This window comes from Jaculus jaculus, chromosome X (genome assembly GCF_020740685.1).
Source record: "Jaculus jaculus isolate mJacJac1 chromosome X, mJacJac1.mat.Y.cur, whole genome shotgun sequence".
Lineage (NCBI taxonomy): Eukaryota > Metazoa > Chordata > Mammalia > Rodentia > Dipodidae > Jaculus > Jaculus jaculus.
In genome coordinates, this window is record NC_059125.1 from 120077449 (window position 1) to 120099571 (window position 22123).

The 22123-nt window shown below is 41.5% G+C and overlaps 1 non-coding gene across 1 annotated transcript; it reads right to left on the minus strand.

Annotated features, from left to right (window-relative positions):
- Positions 1 to 15788: 15788 nt before the first annotated feature.
- Positions 15789 to 15894, minus strand: LOC123456870. Its single transcript, XR_006634743.1, has one exon. It is a non-coding gene; the product is annotated as a U6 spliceosomal RNA (small nuclear RNA).
- Positions 15895 to 22123: the final 6229 nt, after the last annotated feature.

Genomic DNA, 22123 nt, shown 5'->3' on the forward strand with positions numbered 1-22123 from the left:
TTCTGAAAGGGTTTCTTAGTAATTTTTACATGATGGGACTGAGGGAACCTAGATAATGATTTATCGTTTCTTTCCCATTTTAAAAATATTTAATTAAGCCGGGCATAGTGGCACACGCCTTTAATCCCAGCACTTGGGCAGCAGAGGTAGGAGCATCACCATGAGTTCAAGGCCACCCTGAGACTACACAGTGAATTCCAATTCCAGGTCAGCCTGGGCTAGAGTGAGGCCCTGCCTCAAAAAAATTAATTAATTAATTTGCAAGCACAGAGAGAGGGGGAGAGAGAAGGAAAGGGAGAGAGAATGAAAAAGAATGGGATTGTCACGACCCCTTTCCATTGCAAACTAACTCCAGATTCATGCACCACTTTGTGCATCTGGCTTTACATGGGTCCCAGGGAATTGAACCTGGGTCCTTTGGCTTTGCAGGCAAGTGCCTTAATTGCTAAGCCATCTCTCCAGCCCTCTTTGCGCCCCCCCCCCCCGGCCTTTTTGTTTTAAAATATTTGAGAAGGATGGATGTGGTTGTGCACACCTTCAATCCCAGCATTTGTGAGGCAGAGGTAGGAGGATCACCATGAGTTTGAGGCCACCCTGAGACAACATAGTGAATTCCAGGTCAGCCTGGGCTAGAGTGAAAACCTACCTCGAAAAACCAGAAAAAAAAAAAAAATGAGAGAGAGAGAGAGAATGAGCACACCAGGGCCTCTAGCCACTGCAAATGAATTCCAGGTGCATGTGCCACCATGTGCATCTTGTTTATGTGGGTTCTGGGGAGTAGAACCTGGTCCTTATGCTTTGTAGATAAGCGCGTCAACTGCAAAGCCGTCTTTCCAGCCCTTTCCTTATTGTTTTGAGACAGTGTCTCACATAGTCCAGGGTGGCCTGAAGCTGGCTATGTAACAGAGAATGACCTTGACACGATCCTTCTGCTTCCACTTGGGAGAAAAGATTAGTGTTACCATGTTTGGTTTATGCTGTCCTAGGACTCAAACCCATGGCTTTCTATATGTTAGGCAAGCACTTTACCAATTGAGCCACCTCACTAGCCCACCTATCACTTCTTTTTAAAATAGAAACACACACACAAATATATATATATATATATATATATATATATATATATAGAGAGAGAGAGAGAGAGAGAGAGAGAGAGAGAGAGAGAGAGAGACATAAAGACAGAGACAATAGTTGCACCAGAGTTTTCTGCTGCTGCAAATGGGCTCCAGATCTTCAGATGCATGCATCATTTTGCTCATCTGGTTTTATGTGGGTACTGGGGAAATGAACTTGGGTTGGTAGGCTTTGCAGGCAAGTATTCCAAATGCTGAGCCATCTCTCTCTAGTCCCTATCTATCATTTCTTTGAGTTTTTTGGAGGAGGGAAAAACAGTTCATAAATGAAAGGAACAATAAAAGAGAAACACAGTTCCTATATGATGTTCTGTGGTGCCACATAGCCAATGTAAGTCATTGAACTGCAACTGGAAGCCACACTGTTCTCGTATAGCCTTAGACCCAGCTTGTCTCTGTCACCAGCTACTCTCTACTTGTATCTTCTGTTTATTCTTTTTTTTTTTAAATTTATTTATTTGAGAGCGACAGACACAGAGAGAAAGACAGATAGAGGGAGAGAGAGAGAATGGGCGCGCCAGGGCTTCCAGCCTCTGCAAACGAACTCCAGACGCGTGCGCCCCCTTGTGCATCTGGCTAACGTGGGACCTGGGGAACTGAGCCTCAAACTGAGGTCCTTAGGCTTCACAGGCAAGCGCTTAGCCGCTAAGCCATCTCTCCAGCCCCTTCTGTTTATTCTTTAGCTCCCCAGTACTATTTGCCATCTTTTCTTTTTTTTTAATTTTGTTCATTTTTTTAAATTTATTTGAGAGTGACAGAGAGAGAAAGAGGCAGACAGAGAGAGAGAGAGAGAGAGAGAGAGAGAGAGAGAGAGAGAGAGAGAGAGAGAATGGGCATGCCAGGGCCTCCAGCCACTGCAAACGATGGCCAGACGCGTGCGCCCCCTTGTGCATCTGGCTAACATGGGTCCTGGGGAATCCAGCCTCAAACTGGGGTCCTTAGGCTTCACAGGCAAGCGCTTAAACCACTAAGCCATCTCTCCAGCCTGTTTGCCATCTTTCACTCCTTTGGACTTTTATACATACTGTTTCCTCTGCCTAGAAAGGTCTTTCTTGTATTCCTTTTTTAAAAAATATTTATTTATTTATTAATTGACAGAGAAAGAAGGTGAGAGAGAGAGAGAGAGAGAGAGAATGGGGCCGGGCATGGTGGCGCACGCCTTTAATCCCAGCACTCGGGAGGCAGAGGTAGGAGGATCTCCGAGAGTTCGAGGCCACCCTGTCTCAGTGAATTCCAGGTCAGCCTGAGCCAGAGTGAGACCCTACCTCGAAAAACCAAAAAAAAAAAAAAAAAAAAAAAGAAAGAAAAAGAAAAGAAAAGAAACTGGGCACGCCAGGGCCTCTAGTCACTGCAAACGAACTCCAGATGCATGCATCCCCTTATGCATCTGGCTATCGTGGGACCTGGGGAATCAAACCTGGGTCCTTTGGCTTTGCAGGCAAATGTCTTAACAATTAAGACATCCCTCCAGCCCCAGCATTTTTTTCTCTCTCTCCCTTCCTTCCCCCCTTCCTTCCTTCCTTCCTTCCTTCCTTCCTTCCTTCCTTCCTTCCTTCCTTCCTTCCTTCCTTCCTTCCTTCCTTCCTTCCTTCCTTCCTTCTTTCTTTCTTTCTTTCTTTCTTTCTTTCTTTCTTTCTTTTTCTTAAGGTATGGTCTTGCTATAGCCCAGACTGACCAGGAATTCACAATGTAATCTCAGGGTGGCCTCGAACTCACAGAGATCCTCCTACCTGTGTGTCCCCAATGCAGGGATTAAAGGTGTGCACCACCATGCCAGGCTCTTTCTTGCATTTCTTTTCTTTTTTTTTTTTTTACTTTTTTTTATTGACAACTACTGCAATTGTAAACAATATCCCATGGTAATTACCTCCTTCGCCCCCCTTTCCCCTTTGAAACTCCACTCTCTATCATAATCCCTCCCCATCTCAATCAGTCTCTCTTTTATTTTAATGTCAGAATCTTTTCTTCCTATTAGGATGGTCTTTTGTAGGTAGTGTCAGACATGGTGCGGTCATGGATATTCAAGCCATTTTGTGTCTGGAGGAGCATGTTGTAAGGAGTCCTAACCTTCCTTTGGCTCTTACATTCTTTCTCCCACCTCTTCCACAATGGACCCTGTGCCTTGGAAGTTGTGATAGAGATATTGCAGTGTTGAACACTCCTCTATGCTTCTTCTCAGCACCATGATACCTTCTGAGTAATCCCAAGGTCACTGCCATCTGAAAAGAGAAGCTTCTCTAACCAAAAGTGAGAGTAGCATTAATATATTGGGCATGAACATTAAGAGCTTGCTGGGCAGTTTGGTGAGCATAGTATATACATTTAGCCAGACTGCAGCAGACGTTACATACACTCTTAGGGCTCATGACTACACCTGTTGCAGGTTTTCAGTATCAGGGATGTATTCCCTCCCATGGAGTGGGCCTCCAATCAAATTAGAGGGCAGTTGGTTTCCCCAATAACAGACGTACCACTATTGCACCTGTTGGCTCATTTGTCCTGGCTGGACAAATATAAGCCTTGCAGTGTCCACTGTTGGGTATCTTCACTGGTGATTTTTCTCTCTCCCATTGAACTGAATGCAGAATGGCTTCTTCCAGCTTTCTGTCAGCTGGTTTACATTGAAGAGGTTTTCAGCTCATCTCCAGCAGGGTTTCTCAGTGACCTTGCAGCCCAAGTATGTGGAGTCTTCAGCACTAGGGCCTTACCATCTATTCCTAGTGGAAAACCAAGGGCCTTGGCAATGGCCTGTAATGCTTTGGGGGCATCATGAACCTCCCTGGCCAACAACTCACTGGAAGGTATCCCATCCCTGGCACTGAAAATTTTCTAGTAACAATCTATGGCTCCTGAGTGTTCTATTGTCCAAAAAAGTAGGATTCTATATGACTTATTTATATCCTCTTAGATTTTGATTAGCCCTCCCTCCACCTTTCCTTTACTCAATCTCTTTCCCTGACCTCACTTTGGGCCTTTTCACCCCCATTAATCTGTTGTTCTACTTACATATCTACAATGCCATTCTATTAAGTTTCCCCTCCCTCTCCTTCTATTCCCTTTATATCTCCTTTCTAGCTTACTGGCCTCTGCTACTAAATTTTCTTCCTACTCACACAGAAGTCCATCCCTGAATCTCTGGGATAAAGCCTACTTTGTCAGGGTGAATGATCTTTCTGACATATTCTTATATTCTTTTTGCCAATATTTTGTTGAGAATTTTTGCATCTATGTTCATGAGGGAGATTGGTCTGTAATTTTCTTTTTTTGTTCTATCTTTGCCTGGTTTTGGTATCAGGGTGATGCTGGCTTTGTAGAAGGAGTTTGGTAGGTTTCCTTCTTTTTCTATTTTATGAAAAAGCTTAAGAAGCAATGGTGTTAGTTCTTCTCTGGTAAAATTCACCAGTGAAATCCATCTGGCTTGGACTTTTTTTAGTTTGGAGATCTTTTATAACTGCTTGGATCTCCATACTTGTTTTAGGTCTATTTAAGTGATTAATCTCGTAGGTCATATAAATCAAAGAAATCATCCATTTCTTTCAGATTTTTATACTTAGTGAAGTATATGTTTTTATACTATGTCCTTATGATTTTTTTGAATTGCTCTGGTATCTGTTGTAATGTTGCCTATTTCATCTCTAATTTTATTTGTGTCTGTTCTCTCTTTCTTTTGGTCAGATTTGCTAAGGGTTTATCAATCTTGTTTATCCTTTCAAAGAACCAACTCTTTGTTTCACTGATCTGTTGGATTTTTGGGGAGGGCATATATTTCATCAATTTCTGTCCTAATCGTTATTATTGCTTCCTGTCTACTGATTTTTGGTTTACCTTGTTCTTCTTTTTCCAAGGCTTTAAGGTGAAGCATTAGGTCATTTACTTAAGACCTTTCTAATTTCTTTTTTTTTTTTTTTTTTTTTGGTTTTACAAGGTAGGGTCTCACTCTGGCTCAGGCTGACCTGAAATTCCCTCTGTAGTCTCAGGGTGGGCTCGAACTCTCAGCGATCCTCCTACCTCTGCCTTCCGAGTGCTGGGATTAAAGGCATGCGCCACCACACCCGGCTTCTAATTTCTTAATATAGGCACTTAAACTATAAATTTCCCTCTTAGTATTGCCTTCATTGCATCCCAAAGATTTTGGTATGTTGTGTTCTCATTATTATTTGACTCTATGAATTTTTTTTATTTCCTTCTTGATTTCTTCATTGACCCATTCATAATTTAGTAGTGTATTATTTAGTTTCCATGATTTTATGTATGCTCTATTGCTTTTCTTACTATTAGTTTGTAGTTTGATTCCATTGTGGTCAGATAGATTGTAAGGAATTATTTCAATTTTCGTGTATTTGTTAAGATTTGCTTTGTGTCCTAATATATGGTCTGTCTTAGAGAATGTTCCATGTGCTGCTGAAAATAATGCATATTCTGCAGCATTTGGATGAAATGTCCTGTATATATCTGTTAGGTCCATTCCTTCTATGACCTCATTTAGTCCAGGTGCCTCTCTATTTATTTTTTCCCAGGATGACCTGTCAAGTGATGAGAGTGGGGTGTTGAAGTCATCCACCACAACTGTATTTGGCATTAACTGTGAGCTTAGTTCTAATAGCATTTGTTTGATGAAGTTGGGAGACCCCTGTTAGGTGCATATATGTTTAGGATTGTAATACTCTCCTGTTTGAGTGTGCCTTTAATCAGTATAAAGTGAACTTCCTTATCTTTCTTGACTAACGTTTGGACTGAAGTCTACCTTGTCAGATATTAGGATAGCAACTCCTGCTTGTTTTCTATGCCCATTTGCTTGAAACACTGTTTTCCAACCTTTCACCCTAAGATAGTGTCATCCTTTGTAGAAAGATGAGCTTCTTGGAGATAACAAATTGAAGGATCCTGCTTTTTAACCCATTTTGCAAACCTAAGACTATGGGTTGGAGCATTGAGGCCATTGATATTAAGAGTTATTGAAAGGTGTGTATTTATTTTTGCCATTTTTCTTGTTTTGTAGTTCTTCCAGTCTTTCTTTTGCTCTCTTGTATTAACTAGTATTTGAGTTTGTTTGAGTTTTTCCAGGTTCCTTATTATGTGTGCTTTTCTTTCTCTTCAGCATGGAGGATCCTTTCAAGTATCTTCTGTAGAACTCGTTTTGTCTTCAAATATTCCTTTAGCCTGGTTTTGTTGTGTAATGTCCTTATTTCTCCATCTATTTGAATGGATAGCTTTTCAGGATAAAGTAACCTTGGTTGGCAGTTGTTATCTTTCAGAATTTGGAATACATCACTCCATGCACTTCTGACTTTTAAAGTTTGTGTTGAGTAATCTGCTGTGATTCTGATGGTCTTGCCTTTGTATGTGACTCAATTTTTCTCTCTAACTGCTTTCAATATATTTATTTGGTTTGTATGTTTGGTATTTTAATTATAATATGGTGAGGAGAAGTTTTTTCCAGGTTTTTCTGGTTGGTTTCCTAAAGACTTCCTGTATCTTCATTGGAATCTCTTTTCCAATTTGGGGGATGTTTTCTTCTATGATTTGGTTGAAAATGCCTACTATGCCTTTGGAGTGAAATTCTTTTCCAACTATACTCTGAATTCTTATGTTTGATCTTTTCATGGTGTCCCAAATATCTTGAAATTCCCATTCATACTTTCCTATTAGTTTGTCTTTCTCTTTATTGGACTGTATTAGATCTGCCACCTGGTCTTCTAGTTTAGATATTCTGTCCTCTCCTTCATTCAGTCTACTGGTGAGATTTTCTACAGAGTTTTTTATTTCATTGACTGTGTTCTTCATTGCTAGTAGTTCTGACTGGTTTTTCTTTATTATTTATATTTCCTTATTTATGTCTTGTATTGACCTCCTCATTTTGTTAAATTGGTTTCCTGTGTCTTATCCGATTTCCTCTTTCATTCCTTTGATTTCCTCTTTGATTTCTTTGAACATATTTATAATCATTCTTTTGAAATCTTTCTCAGGCATTTCCTCTAAATCAGTCTCACTGGAGGTCATGTCTGATGCATTATTACTTTTTGGTGGATTTATATTGTCTTGATATAAATTGTCTTGTTCTATAATGTACATATTTTTGCATCTTGTATTAATTTAATGCTTGGATTTTCTAATTATCTGCAGTATTATTAGATGTATCCATCAATCTGTTGTTATATATCTTCAGGGTAGAAGCTTAAGGTGCTAGGTGTGGCTCTCAAGACTCTCAGAGTAACTATAAAAGTGACCCTAGGTGTTGGTTTTGCCTGCTACGAGAGTATTCAAGTAAGGTGAGTGGAACAAAATACAGGCAGTTTCTAAAGTTTAACTAAACAATGTACACATTCAATGAAAAACAGCACAGAGTATTTATGCATGAGTAGGTCTTATGACAACTACGTCCTCTAACAATATTACTGTCCCTTAGGATGTACATTCCCCCCACCTTTAATCCTTTCAACTAGGAGGCTAAGATTTCTGGTCTGTTGAGTGTTCTAAGTCAGCTTGTGACCAAGTGAGACCCTTCCCTAATGTGTAACAGAAGAGGAAACAAAGGCACTATAAATCAGGAAGCAACAAATGACAAGCCCCAAATATAGCATATTTAAGAATGGCAAATCCGGGCTGGAGAGATGGCTTAGTGGTTAAGCTCTTGCCTGTGAAGCCTAAGGACCCCGGTTGGAGGCTCAATTCCCCAGGACCCACGTTAACCAGATGCACAAGGGGGCGCAAGCATCTGGAGTTCGTTTGCAGTGGCTGGAGGCCCTGGCGCACCCATTCTCTCTCTCTGTCTGCCTCTTTGTCTGTTGCTCCCAAATAAATAAATTAAAAAAAAAAAAGAATGGCAAATCCAACAATCCATCAGATTTAACATATAATTTAGCCTGACATGGAAGGAGCAATTAGCACTTCTGATTCAAGCCTATATAGCAGGTTTATTTGGCAGGTACTGACCTGGTTTATTCCCAGTTATCTTTTGGTATGGTTTTGGTCTCAATTATGCTGCGTTCCTGTTTGGGTCCCTCTTTGTTGCACCGTGAGTTCAGGTAGGCTGGCTGGCACATTGGATTGCTGCTCTGACTGTCTGTGCTGGGTGCTGTGTAGGTGAGCTCTCTTCCCCGGGTCTCTGGTGCTTGCTGGTGCTCGTTCTGGTGGGGGGGGGAGGGAAGGCTGTGGATGGTGGCTGAAGTTCTCCCGCTGGTCCTTGCAATCCTCTTCCTCATGAGCTGCTCCTCAGTTGGTGCCTTCTGCCCACCCTTCATATTTCTTGAGTTTGTGAGCAGGCTGGTGTGAATGGAAAATCTCCTCACCTGGTTCTTCCTGCATCTCAGGCTGAGCCTTACAACTGTGGCCATGTGGACTTGGTTCCACTGCTGCTGGAGCTGCTTCTGCCTGCTTCTGTGGGCTCTAGATGCTCTGTATCTCTCCTACTTCTCTGCTGCAGTTGATAATTTCTTACATGCCTCACTTTTTAGTAGAAGAGTGTATTTTGCTGGGGATTTTTTTTCCTGGCTTTTTCTCCCCTAGGCTGCTTTGGTGTGGTTCCTATGCCACCATATTAGCAAGAAAGACTTCCAATACTACATTAATTAAGGGTGGGGACAGCTGGGATTGGTGGCACATACTTCAATCCCAGCACTTGGGAGGCAGAGGTAGGAGGATTGTGTGAGTTTGAGGCCACCCTGAGAGTACATAGTGAATTCCAGGTCAGATTGGGCTAGAGCCAGACTCTACCTTGAAAAACCAAAATAAAAGTGGGGACAATGGACACCCTTGTCTTGTTCCTGATTTTGGCAGTTTCTTTTCTCTTTTTTTTGCGGGGGTTAGGGGCTCAAGGTAGGGTCTCACTCTAGCTCAGGCTGATCTAGAATTCACTATGTACTCTCAAGGTGGCCTCAAACTCACACAATTCTCCTACTCCTTCCTACCAAGTGCTGGGATTAAAGGTGTGTTTTCCTGAGTTTAGTAGAATATCTTCAAGTTTTTCCCCATTTAATATTCTATTGGCTGTAGGTTTGTCATACATAGCCTTTATTATGTTGAGATATGTTCCTTCTATTTCCAGTTTCTTTAGGACCTTTACCATGAAGGGATATTGGATTTTGTCAAATGATTTTTCTGCATCTATTGAGATTATCATGTGATTTTTGCCCTTCAGTCCATTTACATAGTGTATTACATTTATCAATTTGCATATGTTGAACTATCCGTGTGTCTCTAGATTTCTTCAATGACCTATTTATCATTCAGTAGTGTAGTGTTTAGTTTCCATAACTTTGTATATGTTGTATAGTTTTTCTTGTTGTTGATTTGTAGTTTAATCCCACTGTGATCAGATAGAGTACAAGGACGTATTTCAATTTTCCTGTATTTTTAAAAATTTGCTTTGTGTCCTAAAATATGGTCTATTTCAGAGGTTGTTTCATGTGCTGCTGAAAAGAATGTGACTTCTGCAACATTAAGAGGGAATGTTCTGTAGATATCTGTTAGGTCCATTTGTTCTATGACCTCATTTAATCCAGATGCATCTCTGTTTATTTTTTGCCAGGATGACCTGTAAATTGATGAGTGTGGGGTATTGAAGTCACCAAATACAATTGTGCTTGGTGTTATCTGTGACCTTAAGTCTAATATTATTTATTTGATGAAACTGGGAGCCCCTATGCTAAGTTAATATATGTTTAGAATTGTTATGCCCTCCTGTTGGAGTGTTCCTTTAATCAATATAAAGTGATCTTCTTTATTTTTTCTCAGGAATGTTGGTTTGAAGTCTATCCTGCCAGATATTAGGATAGCAATACTTGTTTGTTTTCTAGGCCCATTTGCTTGAAATACCATTTTCCATCCTTTCACCCTAAGATAGTTTCTATATGTTATGGAGAGGTAAGTTTCTTGGTGCAACAAACAGAAGGATCCTGTCTCTCTTTTTTTGTTTTGAGGTAGGATTTTGCTCTAGCTCAGGCTGACCTGGAATTCACTATGTAGTTTCAGGGTGGCCTTGAACTCACAGTAATCCTTCTACCTATGCCTCCAAAGTGCTGGCATTAATGTTGTGTGCCACCATTCCTGGATAGTATCTTGTCTTTAATCCCATCTACAAGCCTTTGGTTGGGGAATTGAGGCCACTGATATTAAGAGCTATACTGAGGCTGGGTGTGGTGGCTGGTACTTTTAATACCAGCACTTGGGGGCAGAGGTAAGAGGATCATCATGAGTTCAAGGCCACCCTGAGAGTACAGAATGAATTCCAGGTTAGCCTGGGCTAGAGTGAGACCCTACCTTGAAAAAACAAAAACAAAAAAAAAAAACACAACAAAAAGAGTTATTATTGAAAGGTGTGAATTTCTTCTTTTGTAGTTTCTTCAGTTTTCCCTTAATCCCTTGTATGAACTATTATTTGATATGCTTTTTTTTTTTTTTTCTGTTTTCTCATGTGTGTGCTTTCATTTCAGTGTGAAGGATTCCTTCAAGTATTTTCTGGCTTACATGGGCTCTGGGAAATCAAACCTGGTTCCCTAGGCTTTGCAGACAAGCATCTTAACCACTAAGCCATCTCTCTAGTCCCCCTTTAGATATTTTCTTTTTTCTTTCTTTCTTTCTTTCTTTTTTTTTTTTTTTTTTTTTTTGATTTTCGAGGTAGGTTCTCACTCCTCACTCTAGCCCAGGCTGACCTGGAATTAACTCTGTAGTCTCAGGGTGGCCTTGAACTCACTGTGATCCTCCTACTTCTGCCTCCCAAGTGCTGGGATTAAAGGCGTGCGCCACCACGCCCAGCTACTTTAGGTATTTTCTATAGAGCTGGCTTAGTGGTCATATATTCTGTTAGCCAGTTTTTGTCATGGAATGTCCTTATTTCTCCATCTATTTGAATGGATAGCGTTGCAGGATAAAGTAACCTTGGTTGACAGTTGTTATCTTTCAGAACTTGGAATACATTATTCCAAGCCCTTCTGGCTTTTAGTTTGTGTTGAGTAATGTCCTGTTATCCTGCTTAGCTAGCCTTTATAATTGACTTGTTTTTGTTTTTGTTTTTTTCTCTCTCTAACTGCTTTTAGCATATTTTCTTTGGTTTGTGTGTTTTTTAGTTAAATTATAATATGGCGAGGAGAGGTTCTTTCCTGGTTTTGTCTGGTGTTCTAAAGGCTTCCTGTATCTGTATAGGCATTTTTCCATATTTGTGGAAAATTTTTACCTTTTTTCTTAATTCTTTTTCCTTTTTTTTTTTTTTTTTTTTTGTTTGTTTTTGAGGTAGGGTCTTGCTGTAGCCGAGGCTGATCTGAAACTCACTATGTAGTCTCAGGGTGGCCTCGAACTCACGGGAATCCTCCTACCTCTGCCTCCCAAGTGCTGGGGTCAAAGGTGTGTGCCACCATGCATGGTGGAATTTTTTTCTGTGAGTTTTTGAAAACACCTACTATGCTTTTGGAGTGAAATCCTTCTTCCTCTGAATTCTTATTTATTCATCGTGTCCTGAATGTCTTGAAATTCCCATTCATACCTTCCTATCAGCTTATCTTTTTTAAATTTTAATTAATTTATTTATTTTATGGAGAAAGAGGGAAAGAGAGAGAATGGGTGTGCCAGGGCCTCCAGCCACTACAAACGAACTCCAGACGTATGCGCCCCCTTGTGCATATGGCTAATGTGGGTCCTGGGGAATCAAACCTGGGTCCTTTGGCTTTTCAGGCAAACGCCTTAACCCCTAAGCCATCCCTTCAGCCCTGTCATTCTCTTTGTTGGACTGTATTAGATCTACCATAGTTTAGATATTCTGTTCCCTTCTTTATCCACTCTACTGGTGAGACTTTCTACAGAATTTATTATTTGACTTACTGTGTTTTTCATTTCTAGTATTTGTGTTTGGGTTTTTTTCAGTATTTCTATTTCTTTACTTATGTTTTGTATTGACCTCCTTAGCTCATTAAGTTGGTTTCCTTTGGTAATTTGTTTCCTGCTTTGATTCTTTGGATTTCTTTTTTTTTTTTTTTTTCCGAGGTAGGGTCTCACTCTGGCCCAGGCTGACCTGGAATTAACTCTGTAGTCTCAGGGTGGCCTCAAACTCACAGCGATCCTCCTACCTCTGCCTCCCAAGTGTTGGGATTAAAGGCAAGTGCCACCATGCCCAGCTATTTTTTTTTTTTTGAGGTAGGGTTTCACTCTAGTCCAGGCTTACCTGGAATTCATTATGTAATCTCATGGGGGTCCTCGAATTTATCGTGATCATCCTACCTTTGCCTCCCAAGTGCGAGGACTAAAGGCGTGTGCCACCATGCCCAGTTTTCTTCTTTAATTTCTTTGAACATAGTTATAATTACTTTTTTGAAATCTTTGTCAGGGGCTGGGTGTGGTGGCACACACCTTTAATCCCAGCACTTGGGATGCAGAGGTAAGGAGTATTGCCATGAGCTCAAAGTCCTTGTGAGACTACATAGTGAAATCTTTGTCAGGCATTTCCTCTATATCACTCACTGGAAGTCATTTCTGATGGATTTATAAATTTTGTGGAATTATATTGTCTTGATTTTTTGTGTTTCTTGCATTATCATGTAGAGATTTTTTTTTCAAGGTAGGGTTTCACTCTAGCTCAGGCTGGCTTGGAATTCACTATGTACTCTCAGGGTGGTCTTGAACTCATGGCAATCCTCCTACCTCTGCCTTCTGAGTGCTGGGATTAAAGGTGTGTGCTACCACGCCTGCGCACCCCTTTTTTCATGTAGAGAGTTTTGCATCTTAATTTGATGCTTGTGTTTTCTAATTATCTGCAGTTTTTTTTTTCTTTCAAGGTAGATTCTCACTCTAGCCCAGGCTGACCTGGAGTTCACTGTAGTCTCAGGATTGCCTTGAACTCATGGAAACCCTCCTACTTCTGTCTCCCAAGTACTGGTATTAAAGGCATACACCACCATGCCTGGCTTATCTGTAGTTTTCTTAGACATGTGAATCTGACTATATATCTTCAGGATAGGAGAATAAAGTGCCAAATGTGGCTCTTATATTTCTTCCAGAGTAACAGCAGAAATGATCGTAGGTGTTGGGTTTGCCTGCTATGGAAGTATTCTAATAGGCTTTGAGGAGCAAAATACAGGCAAATGCTAAAATTCAGTTGAACAATATATGCATTCAATCAAAACCAGCACAGAGTATTTATGTACTAGTGGGCATAAAAACAAACAGATAATCTATCAAAGTCCCTAAGGGTGTGTATTGCTCCACACCCTTAATCTTGTCAACTGGGAGGCTAAGATTTCTGGCCTGTAAAGGGTTCCAGGTCAGCCTGGGGCTGAGTGAGACCCTGCCCCCAGTAGTAATGACAGAAGAAGAAAACAGAGGCACTATAAATCAGGAAGCAACAAAGGACAGCCCCAAAATGCAGTTTATTTAAGAATGGCAGAAGCCAGGCATCATGGTTCATGCCTTTAATCCCAGCACTTGGGAGGCAGAGGTAGAAGGATTGCCATGAGATCAAGATCTCAAATAAATGAGTAAATAACTATTTTAAAAATTGTGACTTCTGGTAAAGATGGGAGCATAGCAGCCACACCAAAGCAATCTAGGGGGAGAAATAGGCATAAAACCAGAATACAGTCTTCTACCAAAAAGTGAAGGCAAATAAGGAATTATCAATCACAGCAAAGAATCGAGAGAGACCCAGAGCTTCTAGCAAGCAGGCAACCAGCCACAATCGGCTCCTGCTGTGGTGCCATTGGCCCCGGTCCGTCCTGGTCTCTTGGAAGAGCTATGTGCCTGAGCTGCAGAAGCAGAAACCAGGTGGGGAGACTCCACTCACACCAGCCTCCTCACAAAGTCAATAACCCGAAGGAGCAGATATCAGGGACGAGCTGAGCAGCTGCTGAAGAAGAGGACTAACTTCAGGCACCCTCCATAGCCTCCCCACCCCTAACTGCCAGCACTGGCAACCACTAGAGACCTGGGAAAGGAAACTTAGCTACAAAGCACCCAGAACAGGCAATCAGAGCAGCAGACCCACTGACCCAGCCAGCCTAGCCAAGCCCACAGTTCAGTAAAGAGGGACCCAAGTGGGCATGAAGCATAGGTGAGACCAAAGCCATCCCAAAAAGTAACAGGGCCTACTTACACCAGGTCAGTACCTGCCCCAAAGCCTGGTATATAGGCATGCATTGGAAGTTCTATTCACACCTTCCATGACGTGGCAGATTATGTGTTACATTTGATTGATGGTCGGCTTTGCCATTTTTTAATTCTTTTTTATTTTTTTTCCTTTCGAGGTAGGGTCTCACACTAGTCCAGGCTGACCGGAATTCACTATGTAGTCTCAGGGTGGCTTTGAACTCACAGTGATCCTCCTACCTCTGCCTCCCGAGTGCTGGGATTAAAGGCGTGTGCCACCACACCCGGCTGCCATTTTTTTTTATTTTAAAGGTTTCTCATTTTATTAATTTATTTTTATTTATTTGAGAGAGAGAAAGAGAGACAGAGAAGGAATTGGCATGCCAAGGCCTTTAGCCACTGCAGATGAACTCCAGATGCATGTGTCACCTTGTGCATCTGGCTTATTTGGGTTCTGGGGAATCAAACGTGGCTCCTTTGGCTTGGCAGGCAAACACCTTAACCACCAAACCATCTCTCCAGCACCTAATAAAATTATTATATTATTAAAGATTTTATTTTTATTAATTTATTATAGTCAGAGAGATTGGGAGAGAGAGAGAGGAGAGAGAATGTGTGCACCAGGGCTTCTAGCAACTGCAAACAAACTCCAGACACATGCACCACTATGTGCATCTGGCTTATGTGGGACCTGGAGAATTGAATCTGAGTCCTTAGGCTTTGCAGGCATCTACCTTAACAGCTAAGCCATCTCTCCAGCCCAAATTTATTCTTTATGTAGACCAGCTGACAGAAAGCTGGAAAAAGCTATGCTGCATGCAGTTCAATGGGAGAGAGAGAAATCACCAGCGGAGATACTCAAAAGTGGACACTGCAGGCTTTGGATTTGGCCAGCCAGGCCAAATGAGCCAACGGGTGCATGTCTGTTATGGGGGAAAGCAACCACTCTGTAATTGGACTGGAGGCTTGCTCCATGGGGGTGGGGGGATACATGCCTGATACTGAAAACCTACAACAGGGGTAATTATTAGGTGTAATGTTTGCTGGTGTCTGGCTAAATGTATATGCTACGCTCACCAAAATGCCTGGTAAGAACTTCTCTTAATGTTCATACCCATATATTAATGCTACTCTCACTTTTGGTTAGAGAAGCATATCTTTTCTGATGGCAGTGACCTTGGGATGACTCAGAAGGCACCATGGTGCTCAGAAGAAGTGACAGGAGTGCTCAGCACTGAAATATCTCTATCACACCTTCGAAGGCAAGGCTTAGGGTCCATTGTGGAAGAGGTGGCGGAAAGAATGTAAGAGCCAAAGGAAGGGTAGGACTCCTTACAACGTGCTCCTCCTGACACAAAATGGCCTGGATATCCATGACCTCATAGTGCCTAACTCTACCTACACAAGACCATCATAATAGGAGGAAAGGATGATGACATCAAAATAAAAGACAGTCTGATTGAGAGGGGGAAGTGGTATGATGGAGAGTGGAGCTTCAAAGGGGAAAGTGGGAGGAGGGAGGGAATTACCATGGTTTATTGTCTACAATTATGGAAGTTGTCAAAAAATAAATTAAAAAATAGTTTTGTAAGTATGGGATGCTTCATGAATTTGCGGGTCATCCTGCACAGGGGCCACACTAATCTTCTCTATATTGTTCCAATTTTAGTATATGTGCTGCCAAAGTGAGCACCCTAATAATTTTTTAAATTAATTTTTATTTATTTGAGAGAGAAAGAGAATGAATGAATGAGTGAATGGGCACGACAGGACTCTAGCCACGGCTAATGAACTCCAGATCCATACACCACACTGTGCACCTGGGAGAAAAGGTACTACGGAATTGGACCTGGAGCCTTAGGCTTCACAAGCAAGCGCCTTAACATCTAAGCCATCTCTCTAGCCCCTTAATAAAAAACACATATATATGCTTTTCAAGGTAGCATCTCACTCTAGCTCAGGCTGACCTGGAATTCACTATATAGTCTCAGGGTGGCCTCGAACTCATGGCAATCCTCCTACCTATGCTTCCCAAGTGCTGAGATTAAAGGCATGTGCCCAGCCATTTGCAATATTTTTTTTCCTTTTTTTTAAAGTTTTTTTTTTAAATTATTTATTAATTTATTTGAGAGCGACAGACAAAGAGGCAGAGAGAGAGAGAGAGAGAATGGGCGTGCCAGGGCTTCCAGCCTCTGCAAACGAATTCCAGACACGTGTGCCCCCTTGTGTATCTGGCTAACGTGGGACCTGGGGAACCGAGCCTCGAACCAGGGTCCTAAGGCTTCACAGGCAAGCGCTTAGCCGCTAAGCCATCCCTCCAGCCCTTTTTTTTCCTTTTTTGAGGTAGGGTCTTGCTGTAGCCCTGGCTGACCTGGAATTCACTATGTAGTCTCAGAGTGGCTTTAAACTCACAGCGATCCTCATACCTCTGCCTCCTGAGTGCTGGGATTAAAGGCCTGTATGTACCACCATGCCCGGCTGTTATTTGCAATAATTTTTTTTTTTAACTCTTCCTTCTTTCCTTCCTTCCATCTGTCTTTCTTTCTCTCTGTCTTTCTGAGCTATGATACACAGACAAAGAAAGAAAGAGAGAGAATGGACACACCAGGGCCTCCAGCCACTGCAAACGAACTCCAGATACATGTGCCACCTTGTGCATCTGTTTTCTGTGGGTCCTGGGGTATTGAGCCTCAAACTGGCATCCTCAGGCGTCACAGGCAAGGGCTTAATTGCTAAGCCATCTCTCCAGTCCTGATATTCAATTTTTTTTTTTTTTTTTGGTTTTTCGAGGTAGGGTCTCACTCTAGCTCAGGCTGACCTGGAATTCACGATGTAGTCTCAGGGTGGCCTCTAACTCTCAGCGATCCTCCTACCTCTGTCTCCCAAGTGCTGGTATTAAAGGCATGCACCAAAAACAAAAAAATTAAAAAAAGTTAAAAAAGTAAAGGCATGCACCACCATGCCCAGGTCTCGGTATTTAATTTTTTAATGAACAAATATATGTACTAAATTGATTCTCTTTCTCTGGGGGACCTCAACTAATACAAAAACTTTAATGTCATCTTTTCAATGTTCTGATTTTTTCTGAAGAGATTGGATTCACCTATTATATTTATTATTGGATCTATTTCATTTTTTGGGGGGGTAGTGTATCACTGTAGCCCAGGCTGACTTGGAAATCATTATACAGTCTCATGGTGGCCTTAACCTCACGGTGATCCTCCTACCTCTACCTCCAGAGTTCTGGGAGTAAAGGCGTGCACCACTACACCTGGCTATTTTTATTTATTTATTTTTCCAAGATATTATCTCACTCTAGTGCAGGCTAACCTGGAATTCACTGTGTTGTCTCAGGGTGGCCTTGAACTCATGATGATCCTCCTACTTCTGCCTCCCAAGTGCTGGAATTAAAGTCTTGCACCACCACACCCAGCCTGGTTCTATCTTTAAATAGAACACACACACACACCAAAAATATAAAGAAGGAAACAAATTCTCTTTCAAAGAACAAAACCATGTCAAACATGTGTTATTTCCAATTAATACACACTAAAACTGAAAAGTTATGTGGCTGCTCCGGACTTTCAGGGGCATATATACTGTTCACAGGGAAGTTGGAAGGACAGATGCAGCATTAGGACATAAAAACACTAGGACTTCCCATTAGGACATAGAAATTAAAGGTATTCTCATTTCTTGATGCTTCCTTCTCACCTTTTTTTTCTCAGATCTTCCACACCAAAGGGGTGAGCTCACACACACTGAGGAAGAGAGAGAAGGTAACAAATGTCTCATAAACGTGGTAATTAACTCCATGTTACTTCCAAGATTGGAGGATGTGCCAAAAGTTGCTTGACCCTGGGAGTGTGGAGTGAATGCTGCTTTGGAAATCACTTAATTTATGGGCACAGTAGTTAGACAGGGACATTTGCAGTGGAAAATTCCTTTAACTCTTCATTAGAGGATAGTGATAATTATTCTAGACAGGAAAAATGTGCACTGAAAGATGTGAGAGGAAGGCTGAAAAAAATTACAAAGGGGCAAAACTTTACATGAATATTTATAAAATCCTGAGCTCTCTTGACTATATTTCTGAAGAAAGATATTTTGTTATGATTTTTTTGGAACATATTCTGTTTTACTTACAAAGAGAATAATAGGGATTAATTTTTTATCAGCTGTCAATAGAAATTTTCGTTGTGTGGTGGTGGTGGATTCTTTCTTTTTTTGAGGTAGGGTCTCACTCTAGCTCAGGCTGATCTGGATTCACTGTGTAGTCTCAGGGTGGCTTCAAACTCATGGTGATCCTCCTGCCTCTGCCATCCAAGTGCCACCACACCAGGCTGGTGGTGGATTTTTGTTTGCTTGTTTTGTGGTGAGAGCAAAGGAACCCCAAGCTCCTCAACAGTGTTTTAAAATCTCTTATCACAAGTAAGGGGGAAACCCTGTATTTAGCCTGGGTAACTACTTGAAGGTCTATACACAGAATGGTGGAACAGTCCTCTTCTCTCCAAGTCAACTGACATTAAAAAAAACCCCAAAAACCTTCTGTCAATTGTTGCACCAAATATCCTGCTACTCAGTAGAATTATGCACCTTTCTAAAGCTAGTAGTTTACTGTACTGGGATCCTTCTTAAAACTGTTTTCAGAATTCTTTTTTTTTTTTTCAAGGTAGGGTCTCATTCTAGCCCAGGCTGACCTGGATTCCCCATGTAGTTTCAGGGTGGCCTCAAACTCTCAATGATCCTCCTACCCCTGCCTCTGGAGTGCTGGATTAAAGGCGTGCACCACCATGCCAGCTTGTTTTTGCCTTATTAAGTATGACTTTCTTTATGTAGTGCTATACAAATGTATAAAACAACAATAATGTATTAAAGTTATTCTAAAACGGTTATGTGGTTTTCTGGTTTCAATTTGGACATGGTGTTTCAAGAGGCTATGTATATGGTGATTATGTGAAAGTATGCTAAGAAGATTCAAATGTGAAGCTTTCATTATTTTTATCTGTAGAATCTAAGTTTTCATTTCTCTCATACTCTATCATTGTGTTTTTAAAAATATTTTTATTTTTATTTATTTATTTGAGAGAGGGAAAGAAGGAGAGAGAGAGAGAGAGAGAGAGAGAGAGAGAGAGACAGAGAGAGAGAGAGAGAGAGAGAATGGGTGCATCAAGGCTTCCAGCCACTGCAAATGAACTCCAGATGCATGCACCACCTTGTGCATCTGGCTTACTTGGGTCCTGGGGAATCAAACTGAGGTCCTTTAGCTTTGCAGGTAAGCACCTTAACTGCTAAGCCATCTCTCCAGCCCATATCACTGTGATTTTTTTTTTATTTTCAATTTTTTTATTAAAAACTTCCATGATTGTAAACAATATCCCATGGTAATGCCCTCCCTACCCCCCCACTTTCCCCTTTGAAACTCCATTCTCCATCATATCCCCTCCTCCTCTCAATCAGTCTCTCTTTCATTTTGATGTCATGATCTTTTCCTCCTATTATGATCGTTTTGTGTAGGTAGTGTCAGGCACTATGAGGTCATGAATATCCAGGCCATTTTGCATCTGGGGGGAATATCACTGTGTTTTTATTAAATATCCTAGTGCATTTCATCAGAAGTGTAAAAGGTTTTCTGAATATTGTAGAATCTTTATTTTGTATCATTTATATAAATATTTAAAATTACAATCTGAATTGTTCATTGTGTTTGAGATCCAATACAAATATTCTGGCTTAATATTATATCTTTTCATTTCTTCTTTCTTTCCTTCTTTTCTTTCTTTCTTTCTTTCTTTCTTTCTTTCTTTCTTTCTTTCTTTCTTTCTTTCTCTTTCTTTCTTTCCTTATTTTTTGGTTTTTCAAGGTAGGGTCTCATTCTAGCTTATGCTGACTTGGAATTCACTATATGGTCTCAGGGAGGCCTTGAACTCATGGTGATCCTCTTACTTCTGCTTCCCCAGTGCTGGGATGAAAGGTGTGTGCCACCACGTCCGGCCCCCTTTTTTTGTTGTTGTTTTGGGGGGTAGGGTCTCACTCTAACCCAGGCTAACCTGGAATTCAGTATGTAGTCTCAGGCTTGCCTCAAATTCACAGTGATCTCCCTACCTTTGCCTCCCAAATGCTGGGATCAAAAGTGTGAGTGCCAGGCCTCTGGTTTAGTTTTTTTCCTTTATTTTCTTGAGGTAGGGTCTTGCTGTAGTCCAGGCTGACCTGAAATTCACTATGTAGTCTCAGGCTGACCTCAAACTCACAGCTGTCCTATCTCTGCCTCTTGAGTGCTGGATTAAAGGCATGAACCTCTATGCCAGGCCTGTGGCTTAGATTTTTAAAAATATTTTATTTATTTATTTATTTGAGAGAAAGAGAGGGAGAGGGAGGAAGAGGCAGATAGTGTGAGAATGGGTTCACCATTTATTCCTGCTACTGCAAAGGAACTCCAGACACATGCACCACCTTGTGCATCTGGCTTACAGGGTACTGGGAAATGGAACCTGGGTCCTTAGGCTTTGCAAGCAAGTGCCTTAAACACAAGGCCATCTCTCCAGCAATGGCTAAGATTTTTTGTTTGTATTTAATTATTTTTATTTAGTTATCCATAGAGAGAGAGAGTGAGTGAGAGAGAGAGAGAGAATGGATGAAGCAGGGCCTCTAGCTGCTGCAAACGAACTCCAGATGCGTGCACCATCTTGTGCATCTGGCTAACGTGGGTCCTGAGGAATTGCACTGGGTCCTTAGGTTTTGCAGGTAAGTGCCTTAACTGCTAAGCCATCTCGTTTTTTTGTTTTTGCTTCTTTTTTTTAATATTTTTATTTATTTATTTATTTGAGAGTGACAGACAGAGAGAAAGACAGATAGAGGGAGAGAGAGAGAATGGGCGCGCCAGGGCTTCCAGCCTCTGCAAACGAACTCCAGACGCGTGCGCCCCTTGTGCATCTGGCTAACGTGGGACCTGGGGAACCGAGCCTCGAACTGGGGTCCTTAGGCTTCACAGGCAAGCACTTAACCGCTAAGCCATCTCTCCAGCCCTGCTTTTTTTTGTTTTTATTTATTTATTTGAGAGTGACAGACAGAGAGAGGAAGAGGCAGAGAGAGACAGAGAGAATGGGCACACCAGGTCTTCCAGCCACTGCAAATAAACTCCAGAAGTGTGCACCCCCTTGTGCATCTGGCTAACGTGGGTCCTGGGGAATCGAGCCTTGAACAAGGGTCCTTAGGCTTTACAGGCAAGCGCTTAACCACTAAACCATTTCTCCAGCCCTGTTTTTGTTTTTGTGAGGTAGGGTTTCACTCTAGCCCAGGCTGTCCTGGAATTCAGTATGTAGTCTCAGAGTGGCCTTGAACTAGCAGTGATTCTTCTACCTCTGCCTCACAAATGCTGGGATTAAATTTGGCTAGATTTAATATACATATATATTTGCAAAGATGGGGGAGGGAGAGGATCAGCACACCAGGCTTATAGCCATTGCAAATGAACTCCAGATGCATAGGCCACCATGTGCATCTGGCTTTTGGTACTAGGGAATTGAACCTGGGACCTTTGGCTTTGCAGGCAAGTGCCTTTTTAAACACTTAGCCATCACCCCAGCACTAAAGATGTTTGTTTTAATGAAATATGGCCTTGAAGATAGAACCGAGCTTTCTGTCCCCAATTATTTTCTTTATTTCCCTTTCTCAGAAGTAGCCACAGGAATGGATTTGGTGCCTTAACTTTCACACATTTTCATATTTTTACTACATATGTGTTTATCCATAGACTGTGTGGCTTTGTTTTACATCGTCTAAGCTTTATATAAATGGTATTGTAGGGCTGGAGAGGTGGCTTATCAGTTAAGACACTTGCCTGAGAAGCCTAAGGACCCAGGTTCAATTCCCCAGTACCCACATAAGCCAAATGCGTAAGTGTCGAATGTGTCTGGAGTTAA